This window comes from Chinchilla lanigera, unplaced genomic scaffold (genome assembly GCF_000276665.1).
Source record: "Chinchilla lanigera isolate Chin_1 unplaced genomic scaffold, ChiLan1.0 scaffold00046, whole genome shotgun sequence".
NCBI classification, from domain to species: Eukaryota; Metazoa; Chordata; class Mammalia; order Rodentia; family Chinchillidae; genus Chinchilla; species Chinchilla lanigera.
Window position 1 is genome coordinate 18,785,420 of NW_004955447.1, and position 6,941 is coordinate 18,792,360.

Here is a 6,941-nt window from a genome sequence, read left to right on the forward strand (position 1 = left end):
GCCCTGGGAATCAGACTTGGGATCTATTTCTCTTAGTGCTGCAGCAAAAGCAGCTGCTTTTTCTCGGTGAGACCCTGTCTCAAAAAAAAAAAAAAAAGAACAAGGAGGGAAAGGGGGGTTGAAAGGAGGGTAGGAGAATGAGAAAAAAATTGTTATGTCATGTACAGGTACAAATTCCCTATGATGAGTGTGATCATTATGTATAGCCAAAATGTACCAATAAACTTGACTAATAAAAAAATTTTAAAAAGAAGTTACTTTTATCTTCTATCATTATCCACAAAAAACACATGCTAGTTCACCATCTGTAGATTCCCAGTAATTAAGAACATTTCTGTAACAACTGCTGGATTTAGGCTACTATTTGTACTACGTTTCAGTAAATCCATCTATGCGTGCATCACACATACCCATGCACAGGCATCACGCTAAATCATCACTCCTATAATTCCTCAGATTGGACCAATCCAAATTGCATAATTGCCTCAGGCACAATTATTAGCCATTGCTGTCAATAAAGACATCAATCCATAACTGGTCCCAGTGCCTAATTTTTCTCCCACACCAGCCCTGTCTGCTCTTATGTTTATTCTGCACAGTCCAGCATCAACACCAGCTTCCATTATGAGCTCATTCTTTATAAAGATTGCCAGATTTAGCAAATAAAAATGTAAGACACCCAGCAACACTTGAATTTCTGAGAAGCAAGTAAATATACCCCCGTACTTGCTAAACTTCCTGTAATGCACAAGGCAGCCCCAGCAGCCAAGAATTGTAGAGTACACAATTACACGAGACTGCTGCATTTTATCTGGCAACCCTGCCTCTCTCCACTCTGTCCTGAGTCCTGCTGACTTGTGGAGTTTCTCTAGAATTCTTCCCCTCTTACTCCTTCAAACCAAAGGACATTCCCTTGTCCAGAATTCCTTTGTGGGCTGCATGGCAGACTCTGTGTCACTCAGTTTTCAGTACAAGTCCAACCAGGAAACCAGAGAACAACTGGAGTTGTGATGTACATGATGGGAGATGCTGCAAACCAGCCAGGACAGCAGGGTACAGGACGCAAAAGCATGAAGTTACTCCTGCCTCTGCACTGGAGGAACTGAGGAAGAAGTTGGGGTTGAGGTACTAGAGCTCAGTGGTCGCTGGCTGAATACGGAACTTAAAAACAAGCTGATCTGCTAGAATCCAGACTCAAGAAAGATGCCGTCCCCGGCCTGGTTCTCCTAAGTTCCTGCTGGTGCCTCCCAGCAGCCAACAAGGGAAGCTGGAACCTGCAGTCAAAAAAGCAGTTTGGCTTCATGGTCCTGAAGTTAGGTCCGTCTCCTGATGTCAGGGCCTCAATTTTCTCGTGTGTGTGTGTGCGCATGTGTGTGTGTTTTATTGTTTCTGTTTTGGGTTTTTGTTGTTGTTGTTGTCTTAAAACAAATTTATTATCTTGCAGTTCTGGAATTGAGAAGCCCAAAATCTGTCTTACTGAGCTAAAGTCAAGGTCCTTACAGGGCTGGTGGCTTCCAGAGGCTGCAGGGGACAGACCATTTCCTTGCTTTTTTTAATTCTGAGAAGTTGCCCACATCCCTTGGCTTGTGGTTTCTTCCTCACATCAGTTCAGCCTCTTCCTTGGTCATGTCTCTTTCTCTTACCTTTGACTTTCTTGCCTCCCTCTTGTGAACTCTTGTACTGGCACTGGGGCCACCTAGATAACCCAAGATAATCTCCCCATCAAGAGACATAGCTTAGTCGCATCACCAAAGAGCTTCCAGCCCTGTAAGCCAGCATATTCAAGTTTCCAGGGCTAGGCTGTGGCTCTCACTGGGTCATTACTGTAATACAGGTCCAGAGGGAGTTCAGTGAGCAGAGCTCTACCTAGGAAGCTGCATCTCATGTGCACTGTGAGGAAAGAAATGTGATGTTGCCCACCGAGATTTAGGGGCTTGTCTGTTATGATAGCATAATTCATCAAGAATTCCTACTCTGTTCCTTTTGCTTCTCCTGACTATATTTTACAAAATTTCAAAGCAGTTCAAAGTATTAAATATGACTATTTTCCATATAAAATATACTTTTAAGAGTATATATATATTATATATACTTTTTTTTTAGCATGGCAAGGAGTCTTCACTATCATGCAGTGGGGCAGGCCCAGGGCAAGTAGAATCATCCGCCCCTGAATGGGCAGCAGTCCTGCGGATCTTGCTGCATCTGCCGTAGACCGGGACTTAACGTTTGCTGTGGATGAGAGGCGCAGGGACGCGGATGTCCTGGCCGCTCCCCACACACCGCTCACAGTCAGTCAGATAGTTCACTCCATCCATGACCAGTGTACGAGCTCCGCCTCCGACTTGCCCAGCCAATCCAAGTCGGAGAGGTCAAAGACGCTGCCTGTGGCCGCAGTCTCAGGTTCTCCAGGATCTTTGGGGATCGGCTGTCTTGCTACCCCTTGCTCAGCAGGGGTAGTCTGATGTGTGCTCCTCCCCAAGTCCAGCACCCGGGTTAGGCGGACAGGTCAAGATGTGTCCCCAGTGCTCGTTCCGCAGGAACTCCCAGCCGGCTCCCGGCTCAGCCGCCCCACCTCTTCGAGGCCCCGGCAGGATCTTTCAAACACTCTCCTCGCGCGGCCACCCTTCCCCATGGAGGTGACCCTCGTGTGGCCGTCCTCCTTCGCCCAGGTCAGGAAGCTCTTCTCACTGTTGTACGGGATTCCACAGCGTCCGGCCGGTCTCAGCCGTCCTGCCGCAGTCAGCAGCGCGGAGGCGGTCATCAGCAAGCTGCTGCGTGCATCCCACCGAGCCTGCAGTAACTAACGTCCCTCCAGGCCACCACTCAGACCACTCGGTGCATCCGCCACGGCTCGGTCCCCTCTCGCCGCTCCGCCCGCAGCAGGCTGGAGGCAGACTCAGCCCTCGGACCTTCGGCCAGGCCTGACTCTCGAGGACAGTACCTACCGCTCACCAGAGTGGCCAGAAGGATCCCACTGGCGTCCCGGTCAGGGGTGTGCTTCAAGGTCCGGGGGTCACATCCGCTGTGCCGCTCTTGAATCGCAGGGTCCAATAGCTCAGCAAAGACCTCACAGGCCTCCTCATCTCCAGCCACCATGCCCATAGTCTTGATGAAGGGGTGCCCGGCGCTGCCCACCCCAGCCCGGGTGCACTGACCGCGCGTCCAAGCAGTAGGCGAGGTCTCGTTGCAGAGCGGCGCAGACTGCTGGGGTCAGGGGACTGGAGATGCAGCTCTGGGCGCTTGGGGGATACAGTCTCCGGGGCGCACAGGTTCCAGGCGGAGCAGGAGCCCAGTGACTAGAGACCCAGCGCCGGCCAGAGCCAGGAGCCTGAGCCCCGGGCGGACGGGCGGGAGACCCAGCCTCGGCTTTCCGGAGCAGGACCAGGCGGTTTCGGGAGGGAGGATGCAATCGGGTCGAGGGAAGGCCGGAGCCGGCCAAGGCTGTTGGTTGCACTGGGTGTGGGGCTGGGGTTCAGCAGGGAATTGCTGGCTTCCTCTTCTTCTCTCCCTTCTCTTCTGTCTCTTAAGAGTATATATTTCTATACAAAATGTACTTTTAATATACTATTAATAATCAACCTCTGGGTGAACCAAGGGGCATTTTTGTTCCTGAACAAAATGAACTTTAGGTCCATAAAGTAAACTGAAAAAATAAATATTTCACATACTCAATACTCCAAAAAAATTCTTTCCTGAACCTTAAATATCTTCAGAGTCTTTGTTTAAAAAAAACTAACAGGTTAGCAAATCTGATTATTTAGTTACTGAGCCAGGTGAAAGTAAGAGAAAAGCAACTGAGCTAAAGATTATTAGCTGGGAGTGGTGACCCACACCTATAAATCTAGCTTCTTGGGAGGCTAAGGCAGGAGGAGTGCAAGTTCAGACTCAGCCTAGACAAATTTACAAGACCCTGTCTAAAAAGAAAATACAAAAAGCACTGGGGAGGTAGCTCAGTGGTAGAACAACCCCTGGGCTCAAATTCTGGAACTAGAAAAAAAATTTTAAGGGAACGCTGGTTTTCCTAGAAGCTGAGGAGCGGCTTTTCCCTGGGCAATTGGAATAAAAACACTTACAGCATCTGAATTACTGAAGCACTGTTACTTATTAACTCATGTAATTGCGTCATAGGTCATAACAAGTGATACACGCTCTACAGCACTGAACCACAGGGTACAAGCCGGGCAACCACCCACACCCCCTTCACAGGGCAGACATCTGCGCCTTTGAGCTGTGCCTCCGCTCCGGCGGAAAAGGCTCAGGCTCTTCTCAGCGTGTGTACCGGCCGGTGTGCTCCGGGTGTTACAGTGCACACGTGCAACGGGACACTACAAGCATGAGATTTTTATATTTTTATTAACACGCAGTCCTTGGAATATTTATGGCTTCAGTGTGATAATTCCATAGATGAGTACAACGTGTCCTGTTCAAGTCCAGGCAATTAGCACTTCTATCTCCTTAAATGTTTATCATGTCTTTGTGCTGGGTGCCTTCAAACTCCTGTCTTCTAGTTCTTTATAAATTGTACTGTAAACTGTGAATTATAAGGCTAGAAATTAGCCCTCCTGTCCCTAACTCTATTGAGGTGCCTGTTATCTTCCCTGTCCCTCTCTCCAGGCCTCTAGTAGTGACCACAGTTCTACTCTCTACTTCTATAAAATCAACTTTAAGATAAATACGATTTTTAAATCCCTTGTGAATCATGATGGTGCATGCCCCCCACCCGGACTGAACCCAGGGCCTCACTGAGCTACATTTCCGGCCCTTTTTTATTTTTATATATTGAGACAGCATCTCCCTAAGTCACTAAGTTCCCTACTCTGGGCTCAAACTTGTGATCCTCTTATCTCAACTTTCCAGAGTGCTGGAATTACAGGCATGTGCCACCATGTCTACCTGTCATTAGTTCATATTTCAAGGCAAAATCTGGCCTGAAAGTGAGCTTTTTAAATTTATAATAGCAGATGCAAATGCAAAGTGTAAGTCTTCTTCTTGATAACTGGGAATGTTTGTCAGACTTCCCATCAAATCTGATTTGATCCTTACTATTTTTATCTTTCAATATGAATAGCAAAGAGCTGGTTCTCGGGGAAAGTATCTTTCTGCCATTTGTTTGCATGTGTGTTACTGTTTTCACTTCATGGTTTCTTTGCAGGAATTCTTTGTAAGTCATTTGTTTTCTTTTTTCTTCTTTTTTTTTTCTTTTGGAGACAGGGTTTCACTACGCATTTCACACTGGCCTTGAACTCACTTTGTAGCCCAAGCTGGCCTTGAACTTGCACCAATCCTCCTGCCTCAAAATCATTTGTTTTATGTAGTTAGTTTAAACCAGAGAATGTTTTCCCAAGGAGATTTGGTGATACATCTGGGCACATATAAACTGCACTACGCCGTGCTGTGCAAGGGCAAATAAAAGAGTCAGGAAACCACACCAACCCTTCTGTGTTCTGGAATGCCCACTCTTTCTTCAGATACTCCATATGTGACACAAACATCACACTAAGCCAGGTAACAACCTCTGGATCGGGTGAGGTCCCAGCATTACTTTCATAATGCTTCTGGGACACATGTGCCCTACCGTGCAGAACTCTAATACAAGTAACTGAAATAAAATTTCTTAAAAGGCTTTTTTTTTGGGTGCTGAGAATCAACCTCATGGCCTCATGCATACTAAGCAGGTGCTTTACCACTGAGCTACAGCCCAGGCCCTCTAAAAAGGATTGTGCAGACACAGTAAAGTTAGGCATGTGACAGGAGTGTAATTAGAACATTATACTCTGTTCTAATAGCACTGCTGTTGTAAAGTAAGATATGAGTAAGCTGAAACCCAGCGAATCTGGAGGACTTCGCTCTAATTCCACAGAAGATTCTTGGCAGCAAGGACCAGAAACTAGATAGCACTTGAGCCTCAGGCCCACATGCTTTCCATTACACCATGAGATTCTGAGTGAGCAAAGGCAGGAATTTCAGGACTAAATGAAGCCCTTACTGGCCTCCCTCAGCATGAGCCTGTACGACAAGGGAGAGACAACCAGGAGGTGACAGGTCCAGCTGGAGAAGGGAGAAGACTTAGTTCTCAGAAGAAACGTGGGAGGAAGTTTGCCTTCCACTCTCTAGCTGTGTGTCTCACGAAAAAGGAGCTTTGACTGATTCATTACAGTTCTCCCGAAGAGAGCTTTTGTGCTTCCCCTACCAGAAACTCAAGGACATTATAATCAGTGTTACTTGATTATACTCAAGGACAGCAGCCAGGAAAGTGTCTGCGGTGGCAATCGTAAGGAGTGATAAAATGTCCCTGAGAAGTATAATAAAATAGAGATGATTATATTTCAGTACAGTGCCAGCAGAGTTCAACCAGAGAAGCAAGAACACTAGGAGTATTATGAAAGCATTATTATGAAGCTAGACTTACAGCATCTAGGAAGCCCTGGGGAAGAAAATGCCTGAAACCAGAGGAGAGTCACTCACCAGCCCTGGTACGGTGCGCAAGGCAGAGCCCACCGGATGCCAGACAAGAGGACCCACGCAAGGCTGAGTTCCCAGAGGCCCCATGGAAAGCTGCTGTCTCTTCCTGGTTCCCACCTCTGTGAGCTCACAGCAAAGAGTCCCGTGGTGGCCTGGATCACAGCTGGTCAGTGGGGAAGAAGAGCTGGACACCGACTGGGGTCCACGTCGGGGTGGTGCCCACTGCACCATCAACTGCCTCTTCTAGCAATGGCCTCTGAAGAGTCACGGCTGCCGCTTCATTCTGCATTTCAGTATCACACAAGTTTCCCTTGAGCAGCATAGCCCTGAGCCACACGGGGTTCCCTTGTGATGGTTTGAATGTCCCTTCCAAAACTCACGTTAAAGTGTAATTACCATTGTGACAGAAAATTACCTTGACAATTCACCCAGTTAGTGAAGGGAAAATCGTAGTCCAGATTCCATGCTCTTCATTCTCT

At 47.5% G+C, this 6,941-nt stretch overlaps 1 pseudogene; it reads right to left on the reverse strand.

The window, feature by feature from the left end:
- Window positions 1–2,219: 2,219 nt before the first annotated feature.
- On the reverse strand, window positions 2,220–6,693 carry LOC102012039 (annotated as a pseudogene).
- Between the last annotated feature and the right edge of the window lie 248 nt (window positions 6,694–6,941).